This window comes from Taudactylus pleione, unplaced genomic scaffold, assembly GCF_031769625.1.
Source record: "Taudactylus pleione unplaced genomic scaffold, aTauple2 ptg000607l, whole genome shotgun sequence".
In the NCBI taxonomy this organism is placed as follows: Eukaryota; Metazoa; Chordata; class Amphibia; order Anura; family Myobatrachidae; genus Taudactylus; species Taudactylus pleione.
In genome coordinates, this window is record NW_028285009.1 from 352,957 (window position 1) to 366,903 (window position 13,947).

Consider the following 13,947-nt stretch of genomic DNA (forward strand, 5'->3'; position numbering starts at 1 on the left):
GCGCGCAGCATCCATTCACACTCCGGGGGTCCGGCACCACCACACAGCTGCGGCAGTGGGGGTCCCTAACCTCCAGATTTTGCAACCCGCGGGCCACTTCGGCTCACGGATGGAACAGTGGGACAGTACTGTTCCGTTGAAATCGGGATGTTGGGGAGGGGTGCGCCCTCTATGGGTGGTGCCCCTGTTCGACCGCACTGGTCGAACACCCCTAGAGCCAGCCCTGGATACCAGGTTGGGTATGTAATACTGGCAGTCAGGATGCCTTCTGTCAAAATACCGACATCGGCATCCCGAAGCTCGGTATCCCGACAGGGTTAGGGTAAGTATACTAACCCTTCCCCCCTAACCCTCCCCACCCCAGACCCTAGTCCTCCCAGTTAGTGGCTATACATAACCCTCCACACTTAGTGCCTAAACCTAACCCTCCCCCCTTGGTGCCTAAATCTAACCGTACCCCCTTAGTGCCTAACCCTAACCTCCCCCCCAAAGCCTAACCCTAACCTCCCCTCCCCCCATGTTGACTAAACCTATCCCTACCCCCCGCGGCTAATACCATAGACACCCCGGTGTACCCTCGTTCGGGATGTGGCTGTCGAGATTCCGGTGTCCGGATATAGACTGCCATCAGGTTTCCGACGTCGGGATTTCAACAGCCTGCATCCTGTCCGCCGACATACTAACCACATGCAAAAAATACCAGTCTGTTGTCTGCGTTAGCTTGAATATGGATGCTTGCTTTTGCGAATCCAACTTGTCAATAAAGAAACTACACTTTTTATAAAATTTAACGACTCCCTTTTCAATATCAGGCAACATCACTCTCCTGTTGGAATACAATAATTTATGAAAACTTTACAGTCTCAATTCAGATGGGAAATAGATAAAGAAAATCACCCATTAGGTTATTCAAATATATACTTCTTCCATTACACTGTACAACAAATTAATACTTTTAATTTGTTTCCTTTCTAAAAATAAGTCATACATTACTAATTTGAGGTCAAGAAAAACTAAAATTATTTCAGAATGTTTTTACTACCTGTATTTTTTGAGCTACACTACTTGCACTATACTGTATGTACATTAGTAATATAGTCATAGTGAAAAGCTATTTTAAAATAATCTGATATTTTCTTGATAGAAAATAAATAACAGTTGTTTTAATTCAGTCAATCACAAATAAGAACACAAAACGAAACAAACATACAGTATACGAAACAAACATACAGTATACGAAACAAACATACAGCATAGGAAAGTACTATGTAATATAGTGGCCTATTCATGGGGGTGCTTTCTCTTTGCTTGTCGCTTGGCCTCCTCTTCTGGGGCATCTCTTGTCACTGTCCAGCAGTAGTGATCACCTGCCCTGATATCTTTGTTCCATTGCTGAAATGTCTTGGTGGAATCGCTCACTATGCTTGTCACTCAGTGCACCACCAGTTATCTTGTGTGGGTAATCCCGTGAATCGCATATATTTGAATAGGGGAGGGAACAAATAACTGATTCATTTAATTGGGTCATTAGGCCCCGCCCCCTCTGCGCGGAACGCAGATCACTGGTAAGATTCTCTCCATTCTGCCCACTTCACTATGAATACCCCTACATCGTCATATATGGGCTATATCTCAGAACTCAGAGTTAATTGAGAGTTTTAAATGTCATATTCATTCTTTGCATGCTGAAATCAATTAGAAGTAACACATCGGAAACATTTTCATTGTTGTGCAGTGTTATCATTACAAAACTGATACTATTTTTTTTCATTTTTATGATACAAAACATCAGCAAACATAGGGGGTCATTCAGACCCGTTCGCGAGCGCAGGACGCTCGCAAGCGGGTCGATGTTCCCCCACTGCACATGTCAGAGGGAGCTCCGTTGTGCGCATGCACGAGACCCAGCGAGCGACGGGCTCACCATCGCTCCGGGTCTCGCACCAAAGGGGGCGTGCTGTCAATGTTGATTGACAGCACGCCCCCTTTGGTGGGCGTGCCGGAGGCGTTCCCATGGGAACGCCTACCGTCTGAAGCCAGCCCCACTGACATCACTAGTGATGTCAGTGGGAGTGATTTTGGCTCCGATAGAGACAAAATCACTCCAGGGCTTGCGGCAGCGAGACCCTACCGCAGGGTCTCCGTCGCAAGCCCGATGGTCGCAATGGTCAAGACCATCGCGACCATCATCATGGACGCTCGCATATGCTGTGGGTGGTCACCCACAGCTATGCGAGCGGCCAGGAGGCCGCTCCATTTTCATGGAGGAGGGCACTGATTCAGAGCGAGCGCTCTGGTCAGAGCGTTCGGCTCTGAATCAGGCCCATAGGCCGCGATTCAATTCAAAGCGATGATGAATAGCCCTGGGAGGGAGCTTCCGGAGCTATTCAATTCAGCGCGATGGGTGTTTAGTCGTGAGAACCAGCATTCTCTGACTAAAGTGCCAGCCGCGAGGCTGTTAGCACCGCGCTAAGCAAGAAAACACCGCGCGGCCGTCACTTTAGTCGGATTTCTCCTCGCACCCTCAGGAGGGAGCGAGACGAAATCCTCTATCTAGACAGACCAAACATTGCTCTGAATTGAATATCTCCGGGACCTCCCTCATGGGGCTATTCATCATGGCTTTGAATTGAATCGCGGCCATAATAGTAGTTTAAAAATAAATTGTTCTGTCCCACTGTAGCAAGAGTGTGATATACAGTCAGGTGCATAAATAGGGCTATTCCCTCGTTATTTCATTATCAATTAAGCAGGTAAAAGGTCTGGAGTTGATTCTAGGTGTGACATTTGCATTTGGAATCAGTTGCTGTCGACTTTCAATATGAGATCCAAAGAGCTGTCACTATCAGTGAAGCAAGCCATCATTAGGCTGAAAAATCAAAACAAACCCATCAGAGAGATAGCAAAAACATTAGGAATGGCCAAATCAACTGTTTGGAACATTCTTAAAAAGAAAGAACGCACCGGAGAGCTCAGCAACACCAAAAGACCCGGAAGACCATGGAAAACAACTGTGGTGGATGATAGAAGAATTATTTCGCTGGTGAAGAAAAACCCCTTCACAACAATTGACCAAATCAAGAACACTCTCCAGGAGGTAGGTGTATATGTGTCATAGTCAACAATCAAGAGAAGACTTCACAAGAGTGAATATAGAGGGTTCACCACAAGATATAAACCATTGGTGAGCCACAAAAACAGGAAGACCAGATTAGAGTTTGCCAAACAACATCTAAAAAAACCATTACAGTTCTGGAACAACATCCTATGGACAGATGAGACAAAGATCAACTTGTACCAAAGTGATGGGAAGAGAAGTATATAGAGAAGGAAAGGAACTGCTCATGATCCAAAACATACCACCTCATCAGTGAAGCATGGTGGTGGTAGTGTCATGCATGGGCATGTATGGCTGCCAATGGAACTGGTTCCCTTGTATTTATTGATGATGTGACTGCTGACAAAAGCAGCAGAATGAATTCTGAAGTGTTTTGGGCAATAATATATGCTCATATTCAGTCAAATGCTTCAGAACTCATTGGACGGCGCTACACAGTGCAGATGGACAATGACCCAAAGCATACTGCAAAAGCAACCAAAAAGTTTTTTAAGGCTAAAAAAGTGGAATGTTATGCAATGGCCAAGTCAATCCCCTGACCTGAATCCGATTGAGCATGCATTTCACTTGATGAAGACAAAACTGAAGGGAAAATGCCCCAAGAACAAGCAGGAACTGAAGACATTTGCAGTAGAGGCCTGGCAGAGCATCACCAGGGATGAAACCCAGCGTCTGGTGATGCCTATGCGTTCCAGACTTCAGGCTGTAATTGCCTGCAAAGGATTTGCAACAAAATATTAAAAAGTGAAAGTTAGATTTAGGATTGTTTAGTTTGTCCCATTACTTTTGACCCCTTAAAAAGTGGGAGGCACATATAGAAACCGTTGTAATTCCTACACCGTTCATCTGATTTGGATGTAATTACCCTCAAATAAAATCTGAAAGTCTGCAGGTAAAGCACATCTTGTTTGTTTCATTTCAAAGCCATTGTGGTGGTGAATAGAGGCCAAAATATGAAAATTCTGTCAATGTCCCAATATTTATGCACCTGACTGTATATGGATAAATTCAGTATAAGAGATATCTGTATTGTCGTTCATTGTTTCTTATGCAACTAAGACAGCATGATATGCTAAGTGGTCAGTTAAATTAATATCTAATTGCTTTATCTGCTACTGTATTCTGTTTATCATTTTTAATTTTTATTATTATTATTATTATTATCTGTATGTGGCTAAAATTGATTAATAGTAGAGATTTGTGGCCAATCACTGAACAAACCTGCTAAGCGTCACTATTTTTGGGTTTCTAAAGGGGCGTGGCATCACCAATTTGGGTATAGTCTAGCCTACAGTAGGCAAGGTTTTGGTTGCTTCGGGTGAAACAGGTGATCGCCTATTTTGTCCAAGTTTCCAGTCAGTCAGAAGACGGTTGTCAGGACAACAAGCTGTGAAATGCTACTGATTTACTATATCTGTAATAGGCTGTGTCACTGACCCAGCTATATACCCTAACTGGACCCTTTTTGTTACATATGGTTGTGGACATTTATATAAACTGGTGTCCAGGGAAATGCTACTGTAACCAATAGTAACCTAGTAATATTCTAAACATCTGCTCCCTGTTCCAATCATTCACAGAACTCTCAGAATAAATCTCAGTTTTGTAACCACAATGCCAAATGTCTTCTCTGTGAATCTAATACAGATGTGCCCTCATGGACGGTCAAGTCGCGCTAATAGCCCTTCTCAGCGCACCAGGATCCGGGTGACTTTGCCAGGCCAAGCACAGAGTTGCCGACTTCTAGCTCCCTCCGTCTGGGAGTGAGCTGTTGGGCGTCGTCAGCAGGTGGGGGCGTGTCACATCAAAAGGGGGCGTGACCCAGAACATGATGCATCAACGGGGGTGGGGCATAGGCGTGACAGCGCAATCGCAGCCCGCCCCCTCTTCACAATGCCGAGATTAATGGCATTATGAAGCAGGGGGTGGGGCCACGATGATGCAATTCAGGGCGAATCGCGTCACCGCCCCCCCCCCCCGCGCTGCCGGGGATCATACTGTATTCACAGGGGGGCAGATGGATTGCCGGGGACCGGGAGGCTTGCCCGCTTTTCCAGGGGCTGGGAGTGGCACCCGATTTTTGGGAGGCTCCAGGCCGAATTGGGAGGGTAGGCAAGTATGGCCAAGCCTCTTTCTCGCTCAGAAGTCTTATTCACATAAATAATTACTGAGTGGCTTAAAGTGGCAGCCCAGCGTCTCTAGTACACTGTCAGTGGCGTGTCGCTGCGTCTTTCATTTAATTCAAAGAATGTACGGTACGCTACTCCTATCAGGGTGTCTCAGTAGTGGCACCGTATGGCATATAGAGGCTGGGTGTATGAGGATGCATCTGTAGATAGAGAAACAATGTGAGGACATTAACGGTGCATACAACTGCGCTGTCGTCCATATCAGCCAATCGGACATTCACTTTCTTTTCTAAACTGTGCTAGAAAAAAATGACAGAATCTGAACGGTCGCTATAGGTTACAGCACCTGCATTTGCAGTAACCATCGCACCAGTTGTCATACATGTTCCAATGAGAATGGGTGATTCTAAAATAAATGGGGCAGCTACTTTACTTACCTGGGTTGGAAGATGGACATTTTACACCACTCCACTAAAATTAAAATCTGGGGTTGTTCTTATAAGAAATATATAAAGAAATTAACAACGGCCTTTGTGTTATAACCTTGCATGTATAATAAGTAGAACCCTTGTGTCCTAACAGAAAATGGTGCACAGTACTGAGACGACCAATCTTTTCTGTCTTGCAGGCCCCCTAGTGCTCAGGTGGTGAATTACCTCCATGTTTTTGCTGCTGGCTGCTGGTTCCATTAGGATCGGTGCCCACAATGTGTAACCTAACTGCTGACGTATGGCTGATTCCCAGCGCCCACCTTCCTTCTTCCTGGAATTTCACTCCCATTCATATGAATGTGTCTAAAACTTCAGGTAGGTCCGTGCTGGTTGGAGGGGAAGCGGGTCCTGTTTAATATTTCCTTCTGTTCTGTCTCGTGGGCTTACAGGACTGCAAAGCCTTGTAACCATTGCTTACCGACTGGTATATAAACATTTACTGATGGACAGCATGTTTTACAGGCAGTTTGCTATGGTGTATTGAAATAACAGCAACTATTTATTAAAATGCGATAGCCATACATACAGAAAGGGATGAAGAGGGTAAGAAAGGCACTAATAGGCCTACAGAGGGAGAGATTCATCAAAACATTTTAAAAAGAAAAAGTGAAGATGTTAACCATAGATTCCAATCAGATACTAGCTATGATTTTCTAGAATGTACACGATAAATGATAGAATATGATTGGTTGCTATGGGTAACACCTACTGTCATACCTCCCAACATGACCCTCTCCAGGAGGGACACAATGCTCTGGTCCTGGATTTCCCTGGTAATTTATGATTGGTGGAGGCTCCAGAGGTGGGGCTGCAGCACAGTCCAAAATGCAAATAGGGGAGTCACACCAACTGCCAGTGAGTCCCAGCCAGTGATGTTGGGCAGTGTGTGAAATGACAGTTGGTGTGGCTCCCCTATTTGAATTTTGAACTGTGCTGCAGCCCCACCTCGTACCAGGGAAGTCCAGGACCAGAGCATTGTGTCCCTCCTGGAGAGGGTCATGTTGGGAGGTATGTACTCTCCAGAAAGGTGCAGGAGACTTCCAATTTTTTGGGTAGTCCCCCACACCCCTGGAAAAAGAGGCGGATCTCCCGCATCCTGTCCACGTTCCAGGATGGGGAGTTAATACCAGGAATTGCGGCTCCTTAGGGAGGCGCAGATTGCAATGTTTTAGCCCCGCCCTTTTCCCCATGGAGCCAGCGGCCTAATTTGCCTCTGGGGCTGTTAGGAAGGTGACAGGTATATACTGACCTCAAGTCTGTTTTACTGACAGTAGATTTACTGATGATTGTCAGCCATGTGGGTAAAATCATTTTGGTGGGGTCTTCCGCTGGTTTCTGCCGCTCGCACAGCACATTAATCAGGATTTAGCCTGCACCGTGGTACTACAAGGGTATAGGGTGATACATGGCTTATTTTTTGCTGGATAAAACAACTCTTCTACTTTATTTGTGAAATTCTTTGTTTATGAAGTATTGCTGGCTAAACCCAGTACTTGTCGTTCTGACCACTAGCTAAACTCTTTCATTGTTTGTGGCTGTCCTTAACATTGAGTAATAGATTACACTCTATGCTAGGGATGGTCATCGACCGTCGATAGTTAACAAACATTGATGGTTTACTACCGATGGCCGATGTTTTGCCATGGATGGCAGAGAGCCAATAGTTTTCAGCCATCAATGGCAAAGTGGAACCCAATGGGTTTTTTTCTCCTCCCAACACAGAGCTTAGGGCTTGATTCAGACCAGCTTGCTAGATGCGTTCGGACACAGCAAAATTTGCGTTAGTGCGGCAAGGCATTAGCACGTCCACTATGTCTTGCCGTGCGATCGCGGTGTGTATGCAGATGCCCACCAGCCTGTCTTAAGATGCCCACTTATGCACGTCATCTCCAGGATGTGTATGCAATCATCGGTAACATCGTGTACCATCGGAAGTGAACATAGCACGTGTGGCTGACCATACCCTACCGTAAGCACTGCGAGTGCTTCAGTGTGTAATTCAACCATGTGACGTGTACTATGATGCTGCGTCTTAATTATGCACGCCTCTGAAATGGCGTTAAGAAGCTCAAGCACGGCTGCATTCGCACCACCACTCCCCCGTTTCAATCGACCATCCCCTGTCACCACCCACAAATGGCTTCTCCTGTCACTCAGTCTAGCGAGGTGGCTATGCGCAGCGAGTGAATGCTTCCCGATCACATGGACTAGTTTGCGCACGTGCACTGCGATGCATACACACGCGCAGATTGCAAACATCGGCAGGCTGCGTGCGTACGCAGCCTAGCGAGTGGGTCTGACTCGGGCCCTTAGCCCCAACTCCTGGTGGCCTGCTTAGCTCCACCCCTGTTTTTTATTGGCCCGCAGCCAGCCGTGCACCCGGCAGCGGTGGCTATTGAGTGTTGCAAACCATCGATGGTTCACCATCGATGGTTATTGTACCATCAATTTTAATCACTGATGGTGCCATCGATGGTAACCACCAATGGCCATCCCTACATGCTAGAGTGAAGAAGTTATTAATTAGTTATCAAGTATTCAGCTACTAGCTATCAAATACATTCTATAAAATTATAACTAGAAGTTGATATGTTGCTACGGGAAACTTCACCTATCCGGAGAGATGGGAGACAATGAAGAGATGGGAGACATAGGAAGGAGATGGGAGACATAGGAAGGAGATGGGAGACATAGGAGATAGGAGACATAGGAGATAGGAGACATAGGAGATAGCCTGAAAATTTGTACCCAAATGCAGCTTTATATGATTACAAATTCAGTTATTACAGGGGGATATTTTGTAGTGTAAATTAGTAAGGGTTATCGTCATAGCACAACAGAAAATAAGACGGATATTCCCAATAGCAGTGTTATTGGAGACTATTGTATCTAATATGACTGCATTGCAAAATGTAATTCTGTTACATGTAAATTAAGATTTAAAACATTTGTCTTTATAATTAGCCAGCTAGGATACCCGGTGTTGCCCGGGTTGAAGACTGGACCCTTAAGTACACATGCAGCCTTTATTTGTTTACATTGTCCTCGCCTATTACCCCAATCCATTGATCCTGAAAAGGACCCCACTGTTTGCTAACATGCATACAAACAGTGGCGTAACTACTTTGGGTAGTTTGGGTACTTTGCGGCTGTTATGGTGCTCGAGCTGCCTCTGTGGCCCACCACTCCCCCTGTACCCAGTCACGCACACAAGGTAGGCCGGTCCAGTCAGGACCGCCGAGGGGTGCCCGGGTGTCAGCAGTGGTGAGTTGGTGCCAGCCCCCCAGCTAATTACAGTTGGCGCAGCGGCAGGCAGAGATGGAGAGACAGCGCCATCGGTTGCGAGGCAATCATAACTCACGAACTGGCAGTCAATCTGCATTGGCATCTCCTGATGGGCCGCTGGTCTGCGAGCTACGATTGGCTTGCGACCGGCACCAGATTCAAATTGTGCCAGTCTGTCCACTAGCTGGTACAGCACTTCACCAAATCCACACCTGCTGGCTGCTGGTGGCACACAGGGGGATGCGAGAGGCCGCTGGAGAGACACAGGGAGGTGAGTTGCTGGGTTGCTGTGGGGACATAGGACCTCATTCAGAGGCAGTCGTTAGATGCAAGCGGTCGCACAGAATCAGGGCGGCCGCTTGCATCCTGAACGCCGCCTCCTTGTCGATCGTTAAGCTGTGGGTTACCATCCGGGCTTACATCCAGACCCTGGGTCTGGGCACACGTAAGCCCCAGGGAGCTTTCTGCTCTGATGGAGCAGGAAGCTCCCCACTGACATCACTGATGATGTCAGTGCGGCCGTCCACAAAACGGTAGGCGTTCATAAAGGAACGCCTCCATTTTGGAAACCACCCCCCCCGGCCCGCCTACCAAACGGGAGCAGCTGTCGATCAACATCGATAGCTGCCCCTTTGGTAGCGAGCTCCGGAGCGACAGAGTTTCTCTGTCGCTCTGGGGCTTGCACACGCGCAGTGATGTCAGTGGGGCCAGCTTCTGACGGTAGGCGTTCCCTTGGGAACGCCTCCGTCTGGCAGGCACGCCCCCGGCATGCCCACCAAAGGGGGCGTGCTGTCAATCAATATCGACAGCACGCCCCCTTTGATCAGACACAACGAGCGAAGGAAAGTCCTTCGCTCGTCGCGCATGCGCACGACGGATCTCCCTCCGTCGTGCGCATGCGCAGTGCACACCATCGACCCACTTGCGAGCGGACAGCCGCTCGCTAGTGGGTCTGAATCAGGCCCTATATCTTAATCCTGACACCTGAGTATCCACAACCTATAAAGATCATGGTCAATTCCCCAAACTGAGGAAAAGATAAATGTATTAGTACTTATACTGGTGGTAGTTCAACTTACACGCCTTTTTTTTCTTTTAATATATATATATATTTTTAGATTTTTTCAGTTATAACACTTACTACATGCAAGCACTGTTTATTAATTTCTATATGTCAACAACACAGGAAAAGAGGGCATCAATAACAAACAAGGTGAATTCCAGAACCAGGACTGGTTCCCATAGCCCAATGCTGGTTGAACTAAGTACAGGGAGACCCTACGCAATCTTTTCCCTGTACTTAGTCAACCAGGGCTGGGTTTGAAATGTCAGGAGCTGGTTGTGTTTTGGGGGTGGACCTCATGTCAATTTGTTTTTACTTTTTACTATTTGTTTTCTTGTTACAGTCAGATACATGCAGGCATCTCTCTGATGTCTGCATGTATCTGTGTTAATTAGACCTGCTCATGCTAAAATCGAAAGCATGAAGCAGGTCTATTCATTTGGGGATTTGAAGTCTGATTCTGAGTTCGATTTCAAATCAAATTATAGTAAATAAGGGTTTTGTGTGTTGGTCTATGTAAAAGTACCAATGTTTTCCTGATGTTCGATTTGCGATCGATTTGACTAAAATTCGATTTGAAATTCAATTTTACATTTGATTTGGCCTTTAGTAAATACCCAAATGCAAAATCGAATACAAATCGAATTAAAAATCGCACCTCAAATCACTCAAAATGCCAAATCGACCTTTAGTAAATTTACCCCTTATTGTTCAAAATTTCAAAATGGGATATTGAGGTTTTCTATTATTTGTCACCATATTGGAGACTATCCTTCCATGTGTCTTTCTACTTATATATTATGTATATATTATTATATAGCTGCAAAGTTCAAATTATTAAAAAAAGGGTTGGAAGTGATGATTTTGGGGATGATTCGGAGAAATGCGCAATGTCAATGTCGGGCGCAGTGGAGCTTTTTTTGATACTGTTCATGTGCACCGTTTGGTTAGTGACGGTGCTCCAGGCTGCGTGCCCAGAGCGTCTAAAGGGTGCTTTGGGCAGCTCAGCAGCAATACTGGCTGCAAAATGCCATTCCGGGCACCCTGCAAACCAAATGCAGGTGCCGTGGTTCACTGCTTGCCCACCCCAAGTTAGGGCCCTGCTGGTAGGTTCAGGGTCGTATCTATAATGGGTGCAGGATGTGCGGTGCACACAAGCCCCTGGGTCCAGCGGGGCCCACTACTCACCAGTGCTTGAAGTGTGCCAGTATGAAACAGTATGTCATACCGGCAGTTCACTTCAGCACCTGTCCAGCGCTGGGACTGGCACTGTCCCAACGTCGGTGAACAAGCGGCTGCTTGTATTAAATTTGGTTTGGCCCCGGCCGTGATCCATGATTGGCTCGCGGACCGGCAGCCAGACAGTGGTGGCTGGCGCCATACTGTACCAGCGCCGGTCACCAAGTGGCTGCATGGTTAAATTTGGCTCCGGTCATGAGCCAATCATGGTTCGCGCACTGCCAGCCAATCAGGGGCGGCCAAAGGTTGGCAAGTTTGATTTATGCTGGGGCAGAGAGGGATGAGAATAATTAGTCGTCTTTGAAAATATGGGGCCAAATGTAATATGGTGATGTCACGAATGGTGTCTGTGAGTTACCTGTCTCAGGAGATGAGTGGGATTCAACGGAGACCGACATGACTAGAACCACAGATGACGTAGATAGCTCTATTGCAAGATTTATGTAGCAAGGAGAACTGCCTTTGATGATGAATGACAGGAACTTGGAGGAACTGGAGTGGGACCAGCAGGAAGACTTGTTGAGTTGAACTGGTGAACTTGGAACTTGACTCTGGACTGGAATAACGTGACAATGGCTGAAGGGAAATCAGGTAATGCTGAGATGAGGGCTAAACAGGGTAATCCAGAAAAGGTGTGACAAAGGCTGGAACTCAGGTGCAGACTGGATAGGGTAATTGGGAATAACAGGTTCAGGAAGGAATGGGTAGGTTTGGGATTTTAGGTTCAGGGAGGGAGTGGGTAGGTAGAAGGAGCAGGAGTTGATCCACAGCAGGAAGCACCATGCAGGGTAACACGATGCAGGTTTGCAGGGTGCCAGAGACCAACCAGGAATAGGGCTAGCAGCAGAGCACAGGACTAAGGTCAGAAGCACAGAAACTCACTTATAGCTGAAGCTGAAAACACAGGAGTTGCACTGGCCTGGGAACTAGCAGGATTACTGGATTGCCAGGTATTGCTGTAGCAGGACGTCTGGATTGCCAGGTATTGCTGTAGCAGGTTTTCTGGATTGCCAGGTATTGCTGTAGCAGGTTTTCTGGATTGCCAGGTATTGCTGTAGCAGGTTTTCTGGATTGCCAGGGGAGATGAACTGGTCTGGGAACCAGCAGGTTTTCTGAATGCACCAGGGGTTGCTGTCAGCAGGAGCAAGGGATACACTTGTACACAGAAACAGCACAAACCATACACCGCGGCAGGCCCAGAATGCTATCAGGGGAGGATATATATACCCTGGGTCTGGCTGCAATTGGTGGATATGGACAGGTGGTCTGGCAGTAGCATTCTGAGTGGTGGAAGGCACAACATGCAGAGGGAGTACTCATCTATGCAGCACTGAGAATCAGAACCACACCTGCGATTCCAATCAAGACTAGCAATGCTCACAGACAGAGGAGAGCCCAGGTGAAATAATCACTGTGGAAAGAATGCAATGAGAAGTGCTGCAACCAGCATAATCAGAACAGGTCCTCCAGGCAAATTACACATACAGATCCATGGAGACAGCTGGCAGTGGGAAGTCAACAGGCAAAAGGTGAAAACTAGACAGTTTCGTGACAGGTGAGAGTTTAGAAAATGTGAGAGAAAACTGTCACGTTGTTAAACTCAGCCAACGTAATAAAATCACAGAACATGGAAACTCAGCCTATGTAATAAAGTCACAGAACATGGAAACTCAGCCTATGTAATAAAGTCACAGAACATGGAAACTCAGCCAATGTAATACAGTCACAGAACATGGAAACTCAGCCAATGTAATAAAGTCACAAAACATGGAAACTCAGCCAATGTAATAAAGTCACAGAACATGGAAACTCAGACAATGTAATAAAGTCACAGAACATGGAAACTCAGCCAATGTAACACAGTCACAGAACATGGAAACTCAGCCAATGTAATACAGTCACAGAACATGGAAACTCAGCCGATGTAATACAGTCACAGAACATGGAAACTCAGCCGATGTAATACAGTCACATAACATGGAAACTCAGCCGATGTAATACAGTCACAGAACATGGAAACTCAGCCGATGTAATACAGTCACAGAACATGGAAACTCAGCCGATGTAATAAAGTCACATAACATGGAAACTCAGCCAATGTAATACAGTCACAGAACATGAAAACTCAGACAATGTAATAAAGTCACAGAACATGGAAACTCAGCCAAAGTAATACAGTCACAGAACATGGAAACTCAGACAATGTAATAAAGTCACAGAACATGGAAACTCAGCCAATGTAATAAAGTCACAGAACATGGAAGCTCAGCCAATGTAATACAGTTACAGAACATGGAAACTCAGCCAATGTAATAAAGTCACAGAACATGGAAACTCAGCCAATGTAACACAGTCACAGAACATGGAAACTCAGCCAATGTAATACAGTCACAGAACATGGAAACTCAGCCGATGTAATACAGTCACAGAACATGGAAACTCAGCCGATGTAATACAGTCACATAACATGGAAACTCAGCCGATGTAATACAGTCACAGAACATGGAAACTCAGCCGATGTAATACAGTCACAGAACATGGAAACTCAGCCGATGTAATAAAGTCACATAACATGGAAACTCAGCCAATGTAATACAGTCACAGAACATGAAAACTCAGACA

The 13,947-nt window shown here is 46.2% G+C and overlaps 1 protein-coding gene across 1 annotated transcript in view; it reads left to right on the top strand.

Moving 5' to 3' along the window:
• The window catches only part of LOC148480679 (G protein-coupled receptor 22-like), a 423,524-nt gene that overhangs the window by 292,658 nt on the left and 116,919 nt on the right, over window positions 1-13,947 (top strand). Inside the window, exon 2 of the mRNA XM_088453979.1 lies at window positions 5,876-6,053. The gene's annotated coding sequence lies outside the window, so the exon portion shown is untranslated. The remainder of the gene's footprint in view (window positions 1-5,875; window positions 6,054-13,947) is intronic.